General features: G+C 38.3%; 1 long non-coding RNA gene across 1 annotated transcript; it reads right to left on the reverse strand.

The window, feature by feature from the left end:
* Positions 1-983: 983 nt before the first annotated feature.
* LOC140712088 (uncharacterized) lies at positions 984-20,711 on the reverse strand. The gene is made up of 3 exons (XR_012093541.1): positions 20,443-20,711; positions 2,209-2,266; positions 984-1,450 (listed from the first exon to the last, which is right to left on the reverse strand). It is a non-coding gene; the product is annotated as an uncharacterized lncRNA (long non-coding RNA).
* Between the last annotated feature and the right edge of the window lie 5,152 nt (positions 20,712-25,863).

The following is a 25,863-nucleotide window of genomic DNA, read 5'->3' on the forward strand; positions in this document are numbered from 1 at the left end:
ACCCAACAATTCATGTCAGGCCTAAGGCTGGCCTTAGTGTTAACTCTTCCTTAGACCTTGCCCAAGTCACTTGCTTAGGAAGTCAAGAAGAATCATTCATCCTTGTTAGTTACTGTTCACGTATCATTGTATGCTGGCCATTTTACTGACTAGACAACTTGCTAAGAACTACATTCTCTGAGTCACTGAGGGATTAATGGAGCAAGACAGGAGATTTGGCAAATTTGGCATCCAGCAGCCTGGTTAATCTCCTGCATTTTTCGGGACACCAAGAACTTCTTGGACAATGACTAAGTCAAAAACTCATTTTCCATAGGAAGTTTTACTTGGTTTCTATTATTTTATACCACAAATCATGCTCTGCATTTACAGAGTATTCATTTGCCTGCCTATATGTCCATTAGCAAATATGAGAAAACATATCCAATAGCCTGTTAGACGAAGAAACAAAACTGGATCCCGTGTTAGGCCTTATCAAATGCATTCACAAGAGCACATGAACATATATATGGTGCATATTTGGGTGTTCGTGAGAAATGCACCTTTAAGTTATATGAACAAAAGAAATAGCATGGATTTATGGCACGCAAAAGCTAAAGGAATCTTAGAGGTGATGTAGTCAGGTGTTTCTCGAATGGTTTGTAAAGTTTAGAACATTTTCTTCAAGTGAAAGTTTTTGCAGAAGCCCAAATATACTGAGCGGGTGGAGGGAAGGCTGTGCTTTTTCTTACCTTCTCTGAGACAACTCCATAGAAACGGTGGGATTCAGCAGGCTCTTTCTGCAAATCCAGCTGACTGGTATTATTGCTAAGGAAACTGTTACCCAGGTTGACCCAAGGTTATGTTGTGAACAATTAAAGTTACCACAGCTAGACCTTGGTTCTACTGACTCTTGGTTCATTGCCTCACTTTCTGGGAATCAATTCCACTGAAAATGTGTGTGGAATCAGTGAAGGAAGGATTATATAGTTCTTGTTATTGTTATTGCTTTTGTTTAGCTATTTCTCACTTTCAGGAAAGAGTTAGATGATTAGAAGGAATCACATGCTTTTATGTTTCATTCTTTTCTATCTGGTATTTGGGAAAAACACAGCTTCATTAGATAAGGACATGAGTTTCTCCAGTCTATTCCTAGGTTATGTCTTTGACCCAACTGACAATGCCACAATCCATGCTCCAGCTTCTCAGAGTCCGGCCGACCACTTCCTTCTCCCTAGACTGCACTTAGTTTGGTTGGCATCACTCATATGCTTCTCCCTTGTATGCCCTTTTCCCATATTTCTAGCCATGACATCCTGAATCTCATATCTCAACTGTCCCATAAGACTTTTCAGATGCCCTGCTTGGCTTTCACCCTTCTGCTGCTGTTTCTGTAGACTAGCACTTATCACAGTGCACCTGTTTTCAGTGTTATTTGGTGCCTTTCTTCTTCCTTCTCAGTTGTGAACTCCTAAAAGAGAGCAGAAACATGTCAGATTCATAGCACTAGATAAAATTCTCATACCAGAAGCCCCCAAACTGTTAGCTGAATTGAACTGCACATAATAAATAGAAATAGTCCTACAGCCAAGTTTTAATGACATGTGACAAAAAAGGTACAGATGGGTAGCAGAGATGGGTGGTAGATGCTTTAAAAAATAACTTTTATTTTTTCAAATAAAAACCTGAGGTTTTGAGTATGTAGGACTTAATTAAGAGTTATTCAGCCCGATTTTGCAGTTTTCTATAAAATTCCTCCCGTGCTTTGCTCTCTTTGGGGTATTTCATTACAATTGATATGTAATATCATGATTTAAAAAATTTATTTTCTATTTTAAAGAATTAATTCCTTAAATATACTGTTCTCTGACTCAGTTTTCCTCAAAATTATGAAGGTACTTCCTACTTTTCGTATATAAATGTATGCATTATCTATGTACTCTATCCATCTATCATCTATCATGTAAGATAATGAGAAGCAGGTTTTAAATTTTTTTATTTTGGTTCCTTCTTGATTATAGACTTCAGCCATCTGTGTTGTTATCCTCCTGGGATAATCTTTTAAAAGATTCTTATTTTTAACAAGACAACACATGACATTATAATTAAGAGCATGCCGGGGTTTGAATCACAGTTCCACTACTCATTTGTGTAAATTAGGGCAAGCTACTTTATCCCTCTGTTTCTGTTTCCTAACTGTAAAATTGGGATGATAATAATAGTACTTACCTCCTAGGGGTGCTGTAAATGCTAAATGAAGTCATACTTAAAGTGCTTAGACCAGAACCTAGGATAAGAGAAATGCTGTATTAGTTTTAGGGGTTATTCTAGAACCCGTTTTTTTTTCATTTTCCCTCTCTTACTCCCTCCCACACACGTGCTTTTTGGCACATTCTAGAGCATTAGTTATGTGGTTAGATGAACATGAGTAAATATAAGCATGTACACCTCTCAGAAGTATTTCTGTAGGGTAGATGCTAATGTCAATGTAAGTGCTCTTGTAGCAAGGCTGCTATTAAAGAGTAAATGGTGCTGCTCATAACTGAGAGTACAATATGTGAAGGGATAATTACAAATATAGTCACTACGTTAAAAAAATTCAGATAATATAGCATAGGCTTTTACCATAGGCAACTTTGGTATATTATTAAAGTCTGAACAGAGCTGCATATTTTGAAAAGCCATTTTAGACTGAGAAGTTTGCTGATGTTAAATAAGTGCAAATATATTCAACCAATCGGTGAACAGCGGGGAGAAGTGTCTGTTGACTCAGCCCAATGTTGAATTCCCTCAGATTATTATTATTTACAGGTCTTTGGGAAACAAGGCTTCCTGCATGCACTGAGTTGCTTTTAATGATCCCCTTGCTTGCCATCAGTCTGCATAATAAGACTAGCCTTTGTGGGCATTTTTCCTGAGTTTTGAAACTCTGCAGGTTTTTTCTTTACCCTCTTTATATTTCTAAAGCATATGTGTTTAGTAGAGAAAGACTCCAAATTGTGCTCACTGTGCTTGATTGGATATGTAGTTTTTCTGCTTTGGATTTTAAATAGATTTGCAGATTTAGGAATCTGTAGAGGTAAAGCTGCCCAAGCCTTCCTGAATGGACTACCCACTCCTGTAGCCAGATAATTCAGCACCCACCAACACTTTCCAGTTATGTTTTCCGTGCTTATTCAGATGCAAATCCCAAACCATATGTTTACCTTTATGTTTAACATCATTATTTACAGCAACAAAATTGTAAATTCTTCATTCATATGAACTCTAGTAGGCAAGCAAAGGGTAACAGGAAATGGGGTTTATATACACACACACACACACACACACACACACACACAATTATTTTTGACCCATAAAAGTTGTGGGATGGCTAAGGAGCTTGGCCAAGTAGTTGTATGGAAAAGTACAGGCTAATGCCAAATAGCTAAATAAAAGCTAAATAACTCATAAAAGTGTTCAGACAGTCTGTCTCCATAATATCAGACAGCCAGATATATGAAAATATCTGCATAATGAACTAAGTTTTTCTAGATTTTTTTTCTGATTGTGATGTCATTCAGAGGCCCACCTGACTCTAAATTATTAAGTTAGTTCTTGGCGTTTCTAGTGCTACCTTCTGTGTATGTGACCCAAGTAGGTATTAGACGGTTAGAGGCTGACCTAATACTGTTAGTGCCCTAGGTGGTCTCCACTTATCTAGGCATGATACTACCTTGAGGAAAGGATCCCTTAGTGATCTACTAAGTTAATTCATCTCTAAGGGAAACAATTGCCCCAAAGATTAGTTTAATAACAATGGCTCTGGGAATGTTGTAAAAACATCTAGGGGAATTTGGTTTTGTTTCTAGAAGAAATCAAGACAAATCTTATGTCATGCTATCTAGAGTTACTATTAAGCATGGCCATCTGTGTATTTCTGAATCTATCTAAACTTTAGTTCTTTCGTTATGAATGTGGGCGTGAAAATATCATTTTGGAGTTGATATGAGGTTAATAAGAAAATCTGTGTTTAAATGTCTACTCCAGGACCTGACACATAGTAAGTATTCAGTAAGTGGTAGTTGTAGGGTAGTACCGAATACTTATTGACAAAACGCTGAAGTTGTGTAGAGTAGCTGTACTCAATCATACAATAGCTGTAGCATAAGTGTTAGATGCTTTTCTCTCCCATTACTGAGTAAAATTTTATTTTTAATAGCTGAGACTTGAGGATGCTCCACTCTTCAGAGTCTTCAGCTGAGAATGCTTGTCTAGAGCACTCTCTCCTTAAGGGAGCTCAGGTTCACAGTTGATAGCCCTTCGATTTGTCTCTGTTGTCTAAAGACATTTCCTTCTCTGCTTTCTTTTTCTCCTCTAAAAGAGGTTAAGAGAAATGATGCAATAGAATGGGAAACAATCATTGATGATTATGCTTACTACTGCAAGATCTGATTTCAAAATTACTTAGGACTTTGAGGAATTTAAAGAATTCTAAGTAGTTTTCATCTATTAATTTTTTTCTGTTTAAATTAATTACCAGGGGAGTAAACACCATATAGAGATAGATTACTTGCACCTATATTAATTCAGTACCATGTACTACCATGTTCAGAACATTGGCAGATATACTGCTAGGAAACAGACACAACTGTGGGATGAAATGAGTTAGGAATGACTTAAATTATAGACTTCTGAGCATTGATCATGTGAACACTGATAAGAGGGTGAGAACTTGAGTCCTGAGTTCTCTTTTTCACTCCTTTACTACAAGGTACGGAAGAGTGTCTTGACTAGGGTCCAGTCTTGAGATAGAAACCATACCTTTTTTCAATGTTATGAATTGTTAATTTTATATTAAAGCACTGAAAATGCCAAAAAGGTACATTGCCATATACCTTTTTGGAGGTAGTCTGAGTCAGCAGGGCTGGTTTCACGGATTTGTGGCCCCTGCATTTGCACAGTTTCCTTGTTAACACAGGTCATATGCTTGGTTTAATGCTCTGCTGCTGCCATCTTAAAATTCTTAATAATTTTTGAACAAGGAGCACACATTTTTGTTTTTCACTGGGCTCTGTAAATGATGTGGCTGGTGACACCTGTAGGAGGCAGCTAGTACCTTAAAGGTGGGAGAACAAAGGGAAATAATTGAGTTAATTAGACAGGGAGTCTTGGAGAAAGGGCCTCCCAAGTGTAGATGCAGCCTGGTGTTTGTGTCTCCAAGTTTAAAGGAGGGGGCCTTGTGCAGCTGGGGCACAGACATCTGAGAATGGGTACTGTTCGACTGGTGCTGGAGTCTTGGGAGAACATACTTGTTCTAGAATCTGTGAAGTGACACCATGAGGCTGGTTCTGTGAATGCTAGAACTTCAGACTTCTGCCGCTGGAGGAACTGCTGTTGCTGGGCTGAAGAAGTATTGCTAGGTAAGCCAAAGGCAAAGAGGAACAGGAAACAAATGAAATTCAAGAAGCAGAGAAGTAGGAAGAGATGTTTTCTTCCTCCTGCAGCCTTCACCTTTCCCCTATTGCCTACTGGTAAAGTCTAATGGAATCAGCTGTCAAAGCAGAACTGTGGGCTGTAGAGCCCCAGCCTCAGGAACACAAGATACAGAAAGGTGTGTTGGAAGCAAGAGCTTAATAACCCCCACAAGCAGTTAAGTAAGAGACTAAGATTTGTAAAATGCCTTGGGTCTCTGTCCTCCCAGTTGTATCTGTAGCAGCTCCACCACCACCTATCGAAATCCTCTGATTGTCAAATACAGCACTCAGGAGGCAACTAACACATCTTTTCAAATAGACTTACAATCATCGTAGCTCCAATTTTCTCTGATAACTTTATGATGATTTATGTAATAAATAATTCTCGTTCAGACTAGTAAAGTCTGAAAAGGGGAGGGAATATTTTATTATGCAGAATGTTTCCTTTCCCTCTGAGTGCTTCCTGGCAGAAAAAAAATCAGACTTTTCCCATTATGTTCCCTGCAGATTTGGAATTGTGTTTATGCCAACATTTAGATAACATTGGTTGAACATCAAGTTTACATCTAGTATAGTCTTCTCACCTCCTTTTCCACCCTTTTCTCCTTTCCTTTAGTTCTTTTCATTGTACTCAGCTAAAGTAAGATTTTATTTTAAATAAAAAAAACTTTTGCATTGAAGGATTTAAAGTTCCTATAAAGAAGGCCATTCTCCAGATGAATGGATATGTAATTTTCATCTTGCCCCATTTCATTGGGCTGTTCCTTGGCTACCATTTTGTTCTGGTAGTCAAAGCTGTAGCAATGATGAGTTCAGCTATCAAGTTTGGTAGGTTAAAGAAAATAAGGTTCTTAGAGAGTGATTTATAAGAGTGGTATCTTCATCAACATTCTTTCCCTTACAGTTGCTTTTATTTTTTTTAACTACTGTTTTTACGAAGATTGAGTATCACAATTTCCCAACACAAATATGTGCTAAGGGAAAAGGGTTTTATCAGAATGATGGTGTCAAACAAGGTAATAATATGAATTTAAAGTTAATATAACCTTCACATGGCTAATTTACTTACCTTTAGGGTTGCCTTTCTAATAATGCCTTAAAAAAATCAAATGCCTTTAAAAAATCACAGTTGCTTGATTTTTAGCAGCTGTGGTTGCTAAAGGGCCAGAGGAATGAAAACTATATATGTGGAAGATAAAAAGCCTGAAACATAATTTTTTTTAGAATTGTTTTCAGATGAAGCACAAGTATAGTAATAGTTCATATACTTGTCCTCCATGTCGATCCCAATTTTCCTCAAAGAGGAGTAGATGGCACATTATACTAGAATGTCAAACCTCTACCTTGAGCAATTTAGCTAAGCCCCGTTGACACATTTAGTTCACAACTGACGTTAAGGGTACATGCAGGCAGGCTGACAGGTTAACCTGATACACTCAATTTCAACATCATGCTGGATCACTCAGGGTGCTGAATTCAGTGAAGTTATTGCTTAAGAAATGCGAAAGGTGGGTTCTTTACAAAAGTATCTAAGAGAAATCTATCTGTGAAATGTATTTGCTTCATAAAGTGCATAATTTGCCACAAAGAACACAAGAATCAAGGACCCTTCCTGCTGCTTTGCTTGTCTCTCTTTTTCATTTAACAGCAAGAATTCCCAAATTATGTAAACATGGAGAGGCTTTGGCACACTTTTGGAGAAGGGGAAAAAGAGACCCAGCTGAATCAGCTTCCTAAACGACTGCATTATTTTACTCTGATGGTTTTAATTAGAGAAAAAAAATAACTGCATTGAGACCATCTGCATATTCATAATGTAGAACATATGGCTGGTTTTCAGGATTTTGAAAAAGAAAACACATTAATAAGCATGCTTCTTTCCATTCATTTCTCACATTCTAGGTTATTTCTTTGAGAAATAATATATTTGAAAAATCTGTTTACTCTTTACATAAGCCAAATGTTCTCATTCCTTTAGGGTTTGTGTGTGTGTGTGTGTGTGTGTGTGTGTGTGTGTTGTGCGTGTTACTTACTACTGTACATTTTAGCAACAAATGTTGAAAGATAATATGGTTGTTTATGATTGAGAATGCCTCATGAGTGAGTTCATAACACTCTGTAGATGCATATTTACATTAACACACTGTCTTTTGTTAGCATAACTTACCGGAGTTGGATTTATGGGAAAGTCTTGTTAGAATTTCCCAAGAGCATAATAAGGACTTAAAACCAAGATAAGTGTGTAGTATGTGTGTTCACACACACGTGTGTATACCTGTGTGTACAAAGGTCTGTGTATCTCAGATAGGATACAATGTGCATCTCATTTGACCAATGCAAATAATCAGCTATGATAAAAACTAAAATGTAAAAGTATACTTAGGAATAATATGTAAGTATATTTGTAAGTTTATTTATAATATATGTTTACATAAGTATATAAAAAGTATTTCAGACTTGAGATAATTTTTGAATTTTAAATTCTTGGAAGAAGAAAAACATCTCTAGTTATGTTAGAAGAAAATAGAAAATCAATAGAACTTTCACTTTTTTCCTGGCTTTGCTGGTAGTTGCTGGATCAATAAATCCAATTCCCAATGTGAAATAACAAACAAGAAACAACCAAAGAGCTAGAATTGGCATAGCTACCTTAATAGCAACTCAGAAAAGGGTATAAACACTGGGAAAAAAGGATTAGAAAAGAAATGAAATGTTGTTCCTTTGAGACCAAGCTACCATGTTTGTTGAGCAAAGGTAAAAGGAAACAAGGGAAGCGGAATTTAGGTGGCAGAGATGTGTGTGCTGGGAAGAATTGGAGGAAATCACCCTGCTCTCTGGGAGGCTGCCTCTGAAACTCTTGTCTGGCGAGCCTTGATGCAGCTTAGTTGTTGCTAATGCTCCACCATGCTGTAAGAGGTCCAAGGGCTCAGAGATAAAACTTCTTTCAGTATTTAGCAAAGGGTATTAGAGCCTTGAATGAAACAATCTACAACTTGTTGCCCAGTTCAGAGATTTAAAAAATTGAGCTATTTGAGCAGGTATTGTTTATTGAAAAGGAAAGACTTCAAGGCACTTATTGGCACTGAAATAAACAACTTGCTTATATTGAAATCATGCTTTTATGAAATAAGTCACTATTTTGCAGAAGAAAACAATCTGACTTTTCCATTTATTCAGTAAGGGCATTGGAGATTTCCAGTATTTCACAAAATCTACTATGACAACTGTAAGATTGGGAATGAGTTTGCTTTTAGAGACATAGTTATTGAATAACCCCTTTTTCAAGGAATTGAGTTAATTTCAACTAGTTTCCTCTGTCAATTTTTTTCTCTTCCAGCTAAGACATTACACCTTTAATTTTACCAGATCTTGTTTAGCTTCTGTTTTGAACTAGAGGATACTAATTCAGCTTCATTGCCATAGTAATTTTTTTTTTTTTCGTGATGGAATTTCACTCATGTTGCCCACTGCCAATGCTGGAGTGCAATGGTGGGATCTCAGCTCACTGCAACCTCTGCCTGCAGACTCAAGTGATTCTCCTGCCTCAGCCTCTCAAGCAGCTGGGATGACAGGCATGCACAACCACACCCAGCTACTTTTGTATTTTTGGTAAAGACGGGGTTTTACCATGTTGGTCATGTTGGTCTTGAAAGCCTGACCTCAGGTGATCCACCCGCCTCGGCCTCCCAAAGTGCTGGGATTACAGGCATAAGTGACTGCACTTGGCCTGACTTAGATTTTGAATAGCAGACAGGATATATTGCATTGCTTCTTGGCCTTTTGTCTAAGATCAAATACAGGATATCTTCCATGTTTTATCTATTTTCTAATTTCTAGTGATGAAGTTACAAAGTTAATCATTTTCTATGTATGATTTTGAAATTTGCCTCATATTTACGATCCTTTTATATGCCTAAAATTCCCTTTGCTTTTTTCTTTACTGTTAATATCAAACTTTTTCTTTAGATTCATTATAGTTTTTATTATGTATATATTTACCTTTGATATAAGCTGTGCGATACAAGTATTCTTTTTGCACTGAGTCCCATGTTGAATTATGTATCCTACTAATGACATTTTTTTCTCTATGAGTTTATAGTATTTGGGACTCAGTTATAGCTGATGAAATTGTCTCCACTCCGTTCATGGGGACACAGTGTACTTAGATACAATAAAGCTACATTTTAGTAAAATGTGGACAATTTGGTCTTTTTAAAATTTGCTTATGGCTGTATGCCAATCCAGAAGTAATAATAAGATAAAAGATTTTCATTAATAATTGTTTTCTTTTTCTTACTGTCATGTGATAGAACTTGATGTAGATCATTAAGTACTGTGCATTTAACAAATCTGTAAAAACCTGAATCAAATCAGTTATTTAATATGAAGTGGCCAAAATATCTGAAATAAAATTTTCTTTTAAAAATTTTTAGTAAAATATACTAAAATATATTTCCATATATAAAAAATATATTTCCATTCTCATCATTTTTAAGTGTATAGTTCGTTGGCATCAAGTACATTTACCACTGTTCATGTCTAGAACTTTTCATTATCCCAAATAATGAACTTTTCATTATCCCAAACTGAAACTCTGCAATCATTAAACAACAATCTCCCTACCCCATCTTCGGGTAACCACTATTCCGCTTTCTGTCTCTAAATTTGACTACTTTGTGTGCCCCATGTAAGTGGAATTATACAATGTGTATTTGTTATTCTATGTAAATTTCCCTTTCTAAACAGATATTGCAGCATTAAGGAGATGATGTAGACCCCCAAATTGCTCTTCCACCTACTTTAAGTTTCCAACTCTGTTACCAGTCAAGGGAATACTGTGTGTGGAATCATGATGACTTCTTTGTTAGTGCCAGTGAAAATATTCCTCAACTTCATCGAAGACAAATTCATTTTGCATCTTATCAGAGGCATAGAATACATAACATAATATACATAACGTAATATAAGACTACTTTAAGTTACATGTGGTAGGCAAATCAACATATACTAAAATAATGAAGTAACTTAGATTCCCCCATCCCTGCTTCGTGTGTGTGTGTGTGTGTGTGTCTGTGTGTACTGATAAATGATACAAATTTGCTTGATAACATTAATAGCTAATAATTATAATGTATATTACATTATAATTTGCAAAGAACTTTTTCACAGACATTTCCCTATCAAATAACAGCCTTGAAAATGTTAATGTTTATTATCATATTTAGATGCTACAATTAAGGCTCAGTGCGATTAATTAATGCTCACCAGGCAGGTGACTAGTGTGCTAGGGTCTAGTGTTTTCGCACCTCACTCCTCTTGCTAATTACCCCCCAGTGGTACAGGAAGCCGAGGTCCAATGTGCAGCTGTGTACAGAGTCCCAGTCTGATGCAGTAATCAGCAGTTACAGTACTCTTCTTTTAACTTTACCTTCCAAGAGATCTTTCCCTGTTCCCAACACTCTGTTACTCACTCTAAGGATCAGATACTTGACCTACCCATTATGAGGTTCCTTAAGGGTCAGAAACTTTCCATGTCTGGCAAACCACTTTCCCTAAGCTACAACAATAAAGGATCATGAACTCTTTCCTTTCACCAAAACTGGATCACATTATAAATAGTTGGGAGAAATCACGTGGAACTATTTCAGAGTGGCAGCTGACCAAGTTCTGTTGCTGGCAAAAAAAAAAGAAAAAAAAAGAAAAAAGGAAACCATTTTATGTCAAAGTCCAATATGAAATTGCAAAGAAATAAAATAATAATACAAATGCCGCCAATGTGTATGAAAAAGAAACTCTTTCAAAATTTAAGGAACATAGCATAGAATTTGTCAATTTATTCTGTGATCCTTCTGCTGTAACTGTGTGTCCAGTCTGTGCAGCAAACACAGCAAAGGAAAAAAGGTATGAAGTAGAAACCTCAGCTCCGTGCTTTCTTGACTCTTGGAAACTCACATTCCCAAGGGCATTGTCAGAGTGGTTTTTAATTTTTTTTTTAAATGTAGGTTGGCAGGGCTGTAGAAGTGTTTCATTTTTTCAACCCTTGCTGGACATGTCCACTGACAGAACCATGTTATGCTGGTCCTGAAAAGCTGCCAATAGAGGGAAATGAGTTATGCTGTATGGATTCATCTCAGCTCTTTCACATTCGCTCCCATTTTCCATGGCACTTTGATCCTTTCTTGTTTTCCACTCCAAATTGGTCCCTGTGTATCCTGTGCCAACTGGCACACTTCTGTTAAATAAGTATTTTGCTAATAATATCCTAGCTGTTTCTGAATTCTCCTCCACAGTCCCTTTTATTCTATCTGGGTATAAAGTTGATTGCTCTAAATCCCACTGCTGAATCTTGCTAATACAAGCATGACGACTTAGTTTCAAATTCAATTTGTTTATTGATAGATTCACCAAGCATCTTTATTCTAGAGTTCAAATTTTTTCAAAAGAATTTTTTATTAGATAACATTTTATTTTAACAACTTGATGAAAGCATAATTATTATTTATAGTGGTTTGTTAATTTGCTAACGTATCCTACTATGCTTAGGCTATGCAAAATACAGTTTTTATTAAATAGTTTGTAAAAGTAAATCTTATAAAGAGATACTACTCTAATGGAACAACTCAGAAGGCTCTCCTTCTAACCAACTGTCCTGCACTGAGTGAGTGACTTAACCTTACCAGGTTTTCAGTCTGCATAAAAAAATAAGAGGTGAAAGCTTCCGCTTGCCTCTGGGCATTAAAATGCAACGATTCTATGAATGTATTAAATAAAGAGCAAACTTGGCATATTGCCTGATGACTCTTAGGAGTGATGTTTTAGATGCTCTTAGCTGTGTGTTTCTGGAAATCAGTTTCCTCATTAGACTTTTTTCAACTTATTTTGAATTCCTGCCTCTGGATTTTTACTGTCTCCTTCCCACTGCAGCCCAACAAAACTCATTTATTTTTAGAAACCAGCAGCTTCTATATGTGCTTTGAAACAGAGCAGTATCAACAATCAAAGCTACATGTGGAATCTTGGTAAAGGGATTTCATAGAAGAGTGACTTGAAGGCAGTGACCTTCTATCCTTTGTTTTCTTTTTTAGGACGTTGAACTTTGCCAGACATAAATATGATTTCTGTGCTTTGTATGAATTGTGTGACTTGGTTTACATGAATATTTTATCATTATACATCAACTGTATCTGGAACATGATTTTTAAAAGAGTTCTGTTTGAGTAAGAATGTTTTTATTATGCCCTGGGCCTAGTCTTTCTATGGAAATGTACTTTGAATATTATAATAGAAGTCAGTTGAAAAACAGAATAAAAATAAAAGCATTTCATTAAAGAAAACTTTTCAATAATGTTATGTAGAGAACCTTGGTAAAGTTCTTACTAGTGTTTAGGCTTTTGATATTTAATAAGGTATTTTATAGGTTTGAGTGAATGATGCTTATTTCTTAGAGGTAGTATATTTTTATTTTTCATAACGAAAGATGTCTTAAGCTTTCAGTTAGACAGCTTTGGGCTTAAATCTCATGCCCCACCCCACCTCAGCTGCATGACCTTAGACAAGTCATTTTACCACTTTGAAGCTCAGTTTTTCACCTGTAATGTGGGGGCAATAATTATCACTTCCCAAAATAAGAGTAGAATGCCATCTAGCCCATAGGAGGTACAAAGCAAATGATCTTGGGATGATTTTCTACTAATAGATGTGAGATGAGTACACACAGTCATAAAAACAAAACAAAACAAAAAACAAAAACAAGAGATGGGAGAGATTTCAGTTCTCCTCCCTCCGGAGTACCACATTTTTTTTTTCTTTTGGAATTGAAATAAGAATTCACTGAGTACAATTGTGCAAGTTAACTATCACTTATTTTAGTAAGTTTGCTTTTAAATTAGATCTACTAATTATTTCCTTCATACCTGAAACCACCTTTTATCACATACTTACCCTTCTTTAAGATTAAACTGTCAGAAGAGTAAGTCAGTGATTCACCAGATGCTTTTTTTTAGCTGAAAAATATTTCTAGCATATAGTTTAAGTCTTCATTATATACTTCAATTTGGTTTCCTGACTTCAATCAAAAGCATTTCTTTCTCTCTGCTTCTCTCTCCTGTGCCTTTCTTTCATCCTTTGATTCAACATGTATTTATTGAGTGTCAGTTACTGGCCGGACACCGTTCTAGGCCCTGGGGATAGAGCAATAAATAAACTAGGAGATTTCCTTTAAGTTAGATGGTCAGAGAAGGCCTCTCTGAGCAGGTGACATTTAGGCTGAGCAATATTTATACTATGATATCTATTCTACTCTTCTACCTTTACCCAGAGGCTGCTGAAATACTTCTGGTTCTCCGGCCATATCTTACTCTCTGAGACTACATCTGCTAGACATGCAGGGCCACCGGGCTTTGTCTTATCCTTATCTTGAATTCTATCTGATTGCTTCTCAGAAATGCTTGGGAGGTCACATATGCCAAAAATCACTTTAGCCAATTTTTCCTTTAAACTCCCCCAGTTGAACTTTTCAACAAGAATGAGAAGCCATTGGTGGGTGGATGTATAGATGTTGGGGACAAAGAAGCAATGTTTACCAAGCACTATGTCACAGATGCTATGCTAAAACATTCCCACTGGATTTTCATAATCTGATAAAAATCCTGTGAGATTAATATTACCATTATTTCTAGATGTGGAAGCAAGTTCAGAGATGTTAAGCCACTTGCTTAGGTCACCGGCTAATAAGAGACAAAGCTCAATTTCAATCCCACGGCCTTTCTACGGTTCCTTGCTACCATCTATATCATGGTGCTTGTTTTAGTGAGTACAGCTATTTGCCTTGAATCCTATAACGATGATTAACAGGGCTACTTTTCTAGCTATTTGACATTGTACATTATACACATTTAGCTGGAGCTACCTTTATATTAAGAATAAAATTGAACTAAATATCCATAAAAATGAGCATGAACAAGTGTCAAACAGTATAATTTTATTAACATGAAGAAAAAAATAAAAGGAGACTCAAAGCCATAGCAATAGGCATCTATTATTTTTGGTTTGTCCAACATCCCTTTCTTTGGGAAACCACTCTCCTCCACATTTCCATGTGGTTATGAACATATTTTCAATCAGAGTATTTGCCTATGATTGATAGCACCCCATCTTCTTTCCTGCTGTACTCATGGAAATGTGACCCAGGTCTGAGCAATCCTGGTACCTTTCATCTTAGGCCAAAGTGATGCTTCCAATGGGTAGAGTCATGACTCAAGGTGGGCCAATAGCAATCCTTTGCCAGGACTGGCATATGGATGTTAGGGGAAGAAAATTCATTTTGGTCAAAAGTACAAAATTGGGAGGACATAAATTTCTCCAGAAAGTGGTCCTTTTTTCTGAAACATAGCAAAAATTTGTCTGGAATATTAAAAAATTAAATTTTTTCCTTCCTTCCTTCCTTCCTTCCTTCCTTCCTTCCTTCCTTCCTTCCTTCCTTCCTTCCTTCTTCCTCCTTTCTTTCCCCTCTCCTTCCTTTCTCTCTCTCTCTCTCTCTCTCTCTCTCTCTCTCTCTCTCTCTCCCCCCCCCCACCTCTCTCTTCCTTGAGAGGAAGGCACCATTCCCTGGGGTGAGCAGGCAGCTACCAGGTGGCAGATTGATTACACTGGACTGCTTCCCTCATGGAAGGAACACTGTTTTGTTCTTAACGGAATAGACACTTACCCTGAATATAGATTTGCCATCCCTGCACATAGTGCTTCTGCAAAAACTACCATCTGTGGATTTATAGAATGCCTTACCCACTGTCATGGTACTCCACACAGAATTGCTTTTGATAAAGGAACTCACTTCACAGCAACAGAAGTGTGGAAATAGGCCTGTGCTTATGGGGTTTACTGATTTACTACATTCTCCATCATCTTGAGGCAGCTAGCTTGAAACAATGGTGGAACAGCCTTTTGAGGACTCAGGTACAGTGCCAGTTATGTAGTGATACCTTGGAGACCTGGAGCAAGCATCTCAAGAAGGCTGTATATGCTGTATGTGCTTTGAATCAGTGTCCAGTATATGGATCTATTTGTCCTATAGTCAGGATTCATGGAGTACAAGAATCAAGGGGTGGAAATGGAGTGGCACAGCTCACTACTACCCTTAGTGACTCACTAGCAATTTTTTTGCTTCCTATTTCTATGACGTTATGCTCTGCTGGCCTAGAGGTCTGAAGTTCCAGAGGTAGAAATGTTGCCACCAGGAGGCACAATAATATCGAATTGGAAGGTTCACCATGCCTCTGAATCAACAGGCAAAGAAAGAAGTTACTGTGCTGGCTGGGGTGATCGACCCTGACTACCAAGGGGAAATTTGACTACTATTCCACAATGAAGGTAAAGAAGAGTATGCTTGGAATACAGGAGATCCCTTTGGGCATTTCTTAGTATTACCATGCTTTGTGATTCAGGTCAATGGAAAACTACAACAACCTAATTCAGGCACGACTGTTAATGGCCAAGATGCTTCAGGAATTAATGCTTGTGCAACCCCACCAGGTCAAGAACCATGACCAATTGAGGGCCTTGGAGAAAGCAAAGGGAATACAGAATGGGTAGTGGAACGTAGTTATAAATACCAGCTATGACCATGTGACCAGTTGCAGAAATGAGGACTAAATTTTCATGAGTATTCTTTCTTATTTTGTTACAAATACCATACATATATTTAAAAATCTGTTTTTTCCTCCTCTTATTTCCTTATCAGGAACCATAAGATCTGCATTAGTCTGTTTTCACGCTTCTGTAAAGATACTATCTGAGACTGGGTAATTTATAAACAAAAGAGGTTTAATTGACTCAGAGTTCTGCATGGGTGGGGAGGCCTCAGGAAACTTACAATCATGGTGGAAGGTGAAGCAGAAGCAAGGCATATCTTACATGGCAGTAGGAGAGACAGCAAGAAGGGGGAAGCACCGGACACTTATCAAACAGCCAGATCTTGGGAGAACTCACTATCATGAGAACAGCAAGAGGGAAATCCACCCCCATGATCCAATCACCTCCTACCAGGTTCTTCCTTCAACATGTGGGGATTACAATGCAAAATGAGATTTGGGTGGGGACACAGGGCCAAACCATATCAGATATATTGCCTTTATATTATAATATTTAAATATTGTTAATTTTATATCATACTATTTGAATTACATGAGGTGAAGGAGAAGAGTAAACCTCACTCAAGGATTTTACCTCTTCTTCTGGGGTGGGGATTAGTGAATTTTCAGTTGTACGCAGGATACTTGTATAATGTTCAGTATAATTATGATTTTGTTATTGTCTTTATTTGAAGATGAAATATGGTTTCAGGAGATGCATGTGGTTGACAAGGAGTGGATTTGTGATGGCTAATTTTATGTGCCAATTTTACTGGGTTATTCAGTGCTTAGATATTAGGTTAAACATTATTCTGGGATTCTTGGTGTGTATGTGAGGGTACTTTTGGATGAAATTAGCATTTGAATCAGCAGACTGAGTGAAGAAGATTGAACTGCCCAATGAGAGTGAATCTCTTCCAATCTATTGAAGGCTTGAATAAAATAAAAAGGCAGAATCAGGGAGAATTTGCCCTCTGCTGGACAGTCTTTGAGCTGGAAAATTGGTTGTCTCCTCCCTTTGGACTCAGACTTGAACTGGAACTTACTTCATTGGCTCTTTTGGTTCTTGGGCTTTTGGACCCAGGCTATGAATATCATCACCATTCCTGGGTCTCCAGCTTGCAGCTCTTGAGACTTTTCAGCCTCCGTAATTGGAGGCATTCTTGACTGACAAAACTTTTGTTGTTGTTGGACTTTAGTAGTCCAGAAAAACTTGTGTGATTGTTGTGTTGTCTTCTTTTCTTTCCTTTTCTTTTTTTTTGGGGGGGGGGCGGACAGGATCTCCCTCTGTTGTCCAGGCTGGAGCGCAGTGGCAGTCTCAGCTCGCTTCCACCTCTGCCTCCTGGGCTCAAGCAAATCTTCCACCTCATTCTCTCGAGTAGTTGGGACTACAAGCGCATATCACAACTTTCAGCTAATTTTTAAATTTTTGTAGAGACAAGGTCTCACTATATTGCCCAGGCTTATCTTGAACTTCAGGCCTCAAGCCATCTTCCCACCTTGGCTTCCCAAAGTATTGGGATTACAAGCATGAGCCACTGTGCCTGGCCCCTAGCTGTTGTTTTCTATTGCTATCTAATTAGCAGTGGCAGTTCTGCATTCTTACCCTTCAAACAAGAATTTCTGAAACCTCCAGTCAGATGATCATACTGCTGTCCATAATGACTCTTACTTTGGGTCTAAATCAATCCTTTTCTCTTCTCATGACAGATGTCAGGCTGCTAAAAAGGAGCCTAAATTCTTAAAAATATGAACCTCACAGTTATGTAGCACATTTCTATTGAGGAATTCAAGATACCTTGCATGTTTTAATTACCTTTAATTTAAAATAACCCTGAGATTTAAGGTGGAGATGGCAGTTTTCTTGCCTACTAAATGGAGAAGGCATGAGCATGGGGTACTTTCATGCTAACACTCTATTCTGGAAAAATGACACCTAAGCTGGATGCTTGCAAATCAAGCAGATGACAGTGGTAACATACAGCTTGTAAGGTAAATAAATTTTATAGTGAAAAATAGTGATAAAATATATTACCCTTCAATTTATTATTTTTTTTTTTTACTAAAAATTCAGATTTTTATATGTTTAACCTAAGGAAATATGCTTTGCCTGGAACTACATTTCTTGTACTAGAATTGTCAGTAGAATCTTCAGTCCAGGGCTGTTTGTCCTGGTTTTGCTGAAAGGCCAGTGACAAATGAACTTCCATTTAAAACATTCAAACTTCTAAGCCCCTCTAGGACTTTTTAGAATATGGGCATCACTTATGCTTTTCAATCTTATTTTCTACTATATGAACCTTTTTCTTTTGCCAATGAAGTAAATGTATTGTTAGTTTCTGCATGTCCCAGTTAAACCAATTGGCAGAAAGTACTGAATGCTGTGGACTCGGTACTACCCTTGCCCTGTACCAAGAAGCATGAAGTTTGGCAGGTATATAAGGAACCTTGTTCTTCTGGGACAGAAATTACTTTGCTTCTCAGAGCCTGAGTCCCTGAGCTAGACATCTGGGTACCAGCCCATTCACAAGTATTTGCCTCCTCGTGCCCTGTGGAAATCTGCCCCACAGTTTCCTACTGGATTCAAGTCAACCCAAACCCACTCTTCTCTAGCCAGTCTCTTCTCCCTGGTCTTTGGATCTTCCTCTTTCTTAACATAGCATGCAAAGCTGTCCATGAGTTGCTCTGACAATCTCTATTGATTTCCTGCCTCAACATTCATCCTCTAGTAACACACATCTTTTTATCTACATATTTTTCTTGTCTCTAGAATTTTGTTAATATTGCACTTCTGTTTGGAATGTCTTAGCTGATAAAACTTTCACATCTTTGAAGACTCAAGTTAGATGTCATCACCTCCAGGAACATTTCTCAGATCTTTCCCAGACCACGGGCTAGGTGAATTTCCTTCCTTTATTCTTTCATAATAAATTGAATTGTAATTTCCTGTTTGTGTATATATTTCTAATAACTTCTCTGCTTAGTCCTATCCACTTAAATTTGATTTCAGGTTCTATCTCCTCTGTGAAGTTTCTCTGAACACCAAAATCCATATTCATCCCTTCTCTTTTGCATTCCTCTTAGTTTCTAGACCCCCACATTGGCCCTTATTTTTCTCCGTGTTGCCAATTTCTAGCCAACTTGACTATAAGAAAAATTATAGTCAATTGGACTATAAGCCTCTCAAGTACAGATGTTTTAACTTAGGGGAGATCTGAGTTCGAGCATGTGGGGACCTCAGTGACACAGACCCCTGGGGAAAGGGGTGGGAATGGCAGGATCAGGTCAGAAATAGATGGGAAAAAGTTGATCCAGGCTGACCAGTGCTCTATATCCCAGAGACAAAGAGGTCAGAGGTAATTCATGCCAATGTTGGGATCAAGGGATCTGATCTCCTCTAGGGAGTGGGGCAATGTGGAGGGAATCACGGCAGCAGGATGAGTATTGTGGTTCCAGTGAAAAAGTCCTTTCCTGATAGGAAGCCAGGCAGGCTGTGGAAGCAGGGAAGGTTCAGGCAAGATCTAGGTAGAATGGGAAGAAAGGCTCCTAGTTTAGTAGGAAGTGGGGTGTTGGTCTAGCAGGTTGAGGCAGAAGCCCAAATAACATGATGGAGGTGAGGAAAAGATGGGAGGAAGTGGAAAAAGGGAGAGAAAAGGAGAAGAGGAGGCAGGAGAGGGAAATGAGAAGAAGGTAGAGAAAGACTGTTAATGAAAGCCTCAAATGAGTTGAAGGGAAGGGAAGAGAAAGAGAAGAAGGGTAATGGAAGTGAAAGGGAAGAGAGAAGATAAAGCAGAAAAGTGATTTAAAAAAAGAAGAAACAAAGAGAAGAAAGGGAAATTAGAAGGCTCATTCCTGAACACCATCTGCCTGAACAAATTCCCACTAAGTGGTCATGCCAAGGGGTTAGGAACAATCACATTATTTCCCTTAAAATCACTATCAGCTTTTGCTTCCCAAACACATACTTTGACATGAACAATTGCCATTTTTTCTCACCTTCTAGAGTATGAACAAAAGCATTTTAAGAAAATTTGATTATATATAATTTTTATTCTCCATACACCATTATATATACATTTATGCACATTAAATATATTATGCATACATTATTCATTTGACACAAATGCAGTGTGATTGCTATAGAAACCCTGCCTTAAAACTAATTCCCTAACTAGCTCACAGAACCACATTTTGCCTACCTTAATCACATTATGTTCTTAAGCTTAAATTCTGTGTGAAATTCTAGGACTTCCATAGTTCTAGTAGTAACTTACTTGTAGATTTGAGGCCACCAACTATATTAGTTTGTTTTCAAGCTGCTGTTAAAGGCACACCCAAGACTAGGCAATTTACAAAAGAAAGAGGTTTATTAGACTCACAGTTCCATGTGGCTGGGGAGGCTTCACAATCATGGTGAAGGCAAAAGACACTTCTTACACTGTGGGGACAAGAGAGAAAGAGCTTATGCAGGGAAACTCCCATTTTTAAAACCATCAGATCTCATGAGGCCCACTCACTATCACGAGAACAACACAGGAAAGACACTCTCCCATAATTCAGACATCTCCCACCAGGTCCCTCCCACAACACTTGGGAATTATGGGAGTTACAAGATGAGATTTGAGAGGGGACACAGAGCCAAACCATATCACTGACACACCTCCTAGTCTCCTTAAAATTGGCTCGTCACTGGGCAGAGTAATGATGAAAGGTGGTTGAGAAGGTGGTCATAATCAGTTTTAATATACATGTAAGAACAGCACAAAGAGTAATGCATTCTTAGCACTTAAATATATTAAGTATAAGATAGATTAATGAAAATAAAACAATTCTTATTTTATTGTGCTGCAAGGCAGTTACAGCTTAGCACATGGTGCTGCTTAACATCTATTATTACCTTTTTTATTTACTATTGTTTAATGCTTATACTTTAACATGCAACATCTTATGTGATTTTGACAACTACTTATAAGGTAGTCAGAGCAGGTGTTACAGCCCAGCTTTACCAGTGAGAAAATAAAGTTTTGCCTCAGGTTGTGCACAGGCCTGTGGAGAGCAACACAACCCTGGAAGTTCTTCAGTGGCTTAGTTCAGTGTTATCTGTGTGCCTGTGGGCTACAATCAACTAGGTCAGCAAAATAAAAATGGTTGTTTCTATATTATTTCTAAATGGCCACAAAATAATATATAGTATGTCCTGACAACCCTCTGGTAAAGGATTTCACAACTATATATTGCTTGATATACTTAATTTTTTTTTCAGTTTCAGCCAGGGTTTATTTCTGTCCTCTCTCTCCATTATCTTTCAACATTAGGAAAGTAATACTCAACATTTGAAGGCTAAAGGGCCACGGGGAACAAGTGTTCAAAATAAAACAGGCTTCAAAACTGTTCTGAATTTTATTAGTGTGTATAAAACTGACATTTGGTGGTGACTGTGCATGGCTTTAAAGCTATCCTTTGCTGAAGTGAAAAGACAAGGCAGTAAATCCAGGGGTGAAACCAGGACAGCCAATTTCTGACTTGCTCTGTGACTCTTGACAAGTCATTTAATATCTATCCCTTGTTATCTTCCAAATGTAAACCGGGGCAACTGATCAAAAATGACAGGGGGCATTGTGATTACCAACGATCAAACTATATCAAAACAATTTGTCCAGGAGCAGTTTTTCAATATATGAATCAGAATATTGGATTGATTTAAAGTTTCACAGAGCAGATTTCCTAAGGGAGACACCATCAATGGCATTGCTATTAAGTATTAGACACAAATTCTTATTCAAAAGCACCAAGACTGCTTTGGGGACTGTGATTTTACCAGGAGACATGTTATAAACATAACTACTGTTGCTGGTGGATTTGTCTTAATTCTATTCCCTATGGCCTCCAAAGGATTGCGAGGAAAATCTTGAGATATTACTTTGGATTAGACGCAGACAAAAGGTTTTCCTCCAAAAAGCCTAAGTACTGGTTGTGCCTCATTCATCTTCTGGAAACCCTGATGAAGCATTTACTAAGCACTTTCTGGCATATTTTTAATGTGTGAAACCTGAGGGAATAAAGAAATATGTCTAAAGAGATTGTGTCTTCTCTCATATCCATGTTCTTTTTCATTAACTCTAACATGATGTTTAGCAACCTTAAATAAGCATGTTATATAGTTCCACTGAGAAACAGAGTAGTCTCCAGACCTTTCACAATTTTACAGAGCCTCAGAATAAACATGTATGGATGAAATTTGCTCATAGGCTGATTCATATTTCAAATTTGTGGTATTCTTTTCTATTGATACTCACTCCTTAGGTGATCTCATCTAGTATTGACTTTAAATATCATCGATGTGCTAACATTCCTATATTTATATCTCTGACCCAGACTTCTCCCCTGTACTCCAGACAATACACCCAGTTGCCTACTTCACAGCTCCATTTGGCTTCCTAAAAGCATTTCAAACCTAACTTGTGCCAAACCAAATTCCTGTTTGTCTCCACCAAACCTGTTCTTTTCATAGTCTTCCCCAACTCCGTCAAAGGCAAATTTATTCTTAAGTTAGTCCAAAAGCTTTGGGTTACTTTTTATTTCTCCTTACCTCACAGTTCATATTAAACTCCTCAGCAATTCCTATCAGGATTACTTTTCAAAAGTTATTCAAAATCTGACCAACGTTTGCCACCTCCACCTCTACCATGATGGGCCAAGCCACCATTGCCTTTCACCTGAATTAATTCTAATTGGTTTCCATGTTTGTTGTTTACAGTTTTCTGTGTGATTCTTCTAAAATATAAATCAGATTTTGTTATTACTCTGCTCAAACCTTTTGGAATCTTGCCACCACATGGACAGTAAAAACAAAACAAAACAAAAACCCTAAAAATGATCTACAAATATTAAAATGTCGACACCTTTCTTCACCTCCTTATTCTCTTTCCTAACAGCTTTTCTCTTATTCCCTCAGGTTTAGATACCAACCTACTTGCTCTTCCTCTAATATGCAAGGTACACTCTAGTCTCAGGACCTTTACAGGTTTTGTTCCCTTTTCCTGGAACACTCTTTCTCCAGATCCTGTCAAAGTGGCCATCCACACTTGTACCTCAATTTTCTTATTCTGAAAATTGTTTCTTCCCTTCATTGCCACCTTTGGATTGTGGGTGGTAACAAGCAATCTGGAATAATACAGTTTCACTTATGGTTTACTCAATTTCCCATTGTGGCAAATTGTCCTTTTGCAAATATGCCTTCTTTTAATTATCCTAAATTAAATATGCCACCTCTAACCCTGAATAATACAATAATTAGTACTGGTACCGGACCAATACTAATTGGTACTGGATATCCTATGGATATCCAAATGGGATCCTGAAAATGAATCTCTGTAAAATTTATGGAGTACAGGAATAATAATCTTGTCAGGGGAAGGTAAAAATGGGTAATTAATGGCATGGGAAAATATTACCATTATGCCAGTGATAATTGATGGGGGAACAGGATGATGTGCCGATTGAGGCATAGCATTGAAAGACCACTACTACGGCAAGAGTAGAGAGGATAAAAATTATGGAGTAAACTGGCTTCTTCTTTTCTTCAGGAGTGTACTTAGTGAAGAAAGATATTAAGAGATAAAAATTTATATAATACTTCATGTAATATTTACTATTAATAATATAATATTTTTTATTATATAAACATTTATAAAATACTTCTTGGAGAACAAGAAGACCTCGAGAGCAACTTTGATGAAATTCTCTTATTGTTGCAGGACATAATTGGCTAAGGCTCAAGGTGTGGATTTGGTTATAAGAGATGTGGTATGGCAGCATCAATGAAATCTTCAAGTCTGCCAGATTTCTTATCTAAGAAAACTGGGGAGGAAGGAGTTGTACCCTAAGGCATGGATTTAAGATTTTTGAGCAGACATTGGCAGAACTGAGACCATCAAGCTTACAGATTTTTCTGGAAATTCTCTTGCTTGGTGAAGCAGTCGCTGCCCAATCCCCTCACCAAACATAGTCCTCTTCTGCATAACAGTTGTTCAGTGATTGAATATAAGGTAGTAGACTCAGCTTGGTGCTGATTTTCTTTCAGATCCAACCTCATGAACTCTCTTTCCTTTTATGCTTGTAATGATAATTATTTTCCAATGACATAGCACAATTTGAGAGATTCAAACCTGCCTCTGTGAGAAAAGCATATACAAAAGGAAAGCATAATTGACCAATCTGTACCACTTGTGTATTTCCAGTAGGTGCTGAAACAGTGTAGGAATAAATTCTAAAGGTTTTAGAGCATGGGAGAAAAATACAAGGACTGGTCAAGCCGAAATCATTGACATGGTTACCCTTGTCTGGAAGGCTGAACTTAGTATGTCATCTCCAGGACATGAGAATGGCATTAATAGTGTGCTAGGTTTGTTAGTTGAATTCTGGACTCATCTGTGGAACTTGTGTGGCATATTGCAGAGGAAAAAGACTTAAGGTTTAGGAAGATGGAGATATTTGAATAAATATAAACAACACTATTTAGCAACTCTCCATTCATACCCTTTGGGAGGGCCCAAAGGACCCAACTTTCACCAAAGCATTAAAAAGTGTATTGGGATAGAGCCAGGGGATCCTCCCCGACCCAGGGAAGTGGTGAGTGAATGAGTGACCCTGGAAAACCACGCTTCTCCCCCAGATCTTTGCAACCCTTGGGTCGGGAGATCTCCTTGTGAACCCACTCAACCAGGGTCTTTAGTCTTCAGTCTGACAAACAGAGCTACGTGGAGTCATGGCAGAGCAGCCACTCAGGCATGAGTGGAAATACTGGAGCCTTAGACACTTGGGCTTTCTAGCAAAAGTACCTGTAGCTTCAGCAAAGTGGGAGGTTAGATTCCTATACATATCCCTAGGAAAGAGGCTGAATCAAGGGAGCTGAGCAGCAACAGTCTGCAACCCCACTTCCATGGCACCTGGTAAGATAAGACCCACTGGCCTGGAATTCCAGCCAGCTACCAGGAGCGGCATTGCACCTCCCTAAGAAGGAGCTCTGGTGGGAAAGGGCAGGCCACTATCTTTGCTGTTCAGGTGCCGTAATGTTCTAGCCTTCATGCTTTGGAGAGTCTGAGACCACCCAGGGCAGAAGGGATCCCCCAGCACAGCACAGCTGCTCTACCGAAACGTGGCCAAACTGCAGCTTTAAGTGGGTGCCTGATTCCATTCCTCCTCACTGGGTGTGACCTCCCAGCTGGGACTTCCAGACACCCCTGCCCGAGCTCTCCAGCTAACAGGGATCTGAATACACCCCGGGACAGTGCTTTCAGAGGGAGGCAAGGGCTGCCATCTTTTCTCTTTTGGTGACTTATCCATTCCAGCCTTTGGGCTTTGGAGTATCTAGGGTGACTGGGGACTGAAGTGGACCCCAGCACAGCACAGCACAGCACAACTGTTCTACAAAAACATGCTGAGACTGCTTTTTAAAGCAGGTCCTGATCCCATTCCTCCTCACTGGGTACGACCTCCCAACTGGAGTCTCCAGACATATCCTACAGGTGCCTTTGGGGCACCAACAGGTCCATATCTCCCTGTGACAAAGCTCCCAGAGGGAGGAACTGGCTGCCTTCTTTGCTGTTTTGTAGCTTTCACAGGTTCTGAAAAATCTGAAGTGACTAGGGACTGGAGTGGCCCCCAAACACATTGCAGCAGCCCTATGGAAAAGCCCAGACTATTATGTGGGTGCCCATTCCCATATCTCCTCACCAGACAGATCCTCCAGCCACCTCCTGCCAGAGCTATTGAGCAAGTATCAACTCAGCAACTCCCTA

Source organism: Chlorocebus sabaeus, chromosome 7, assembly GCF_047675955.1.
Source record: "Chlorocebus sabaeus isolate Y175 chromosome 7, mChlSab1.0.hap1, whole genome shotgun sequence".
NCBI lineage: Eukaryota > Metazoa > Chordata > Mammalia > Primates > Cercopithecidae > Chlorocebus > Chlorocebus sabaeus.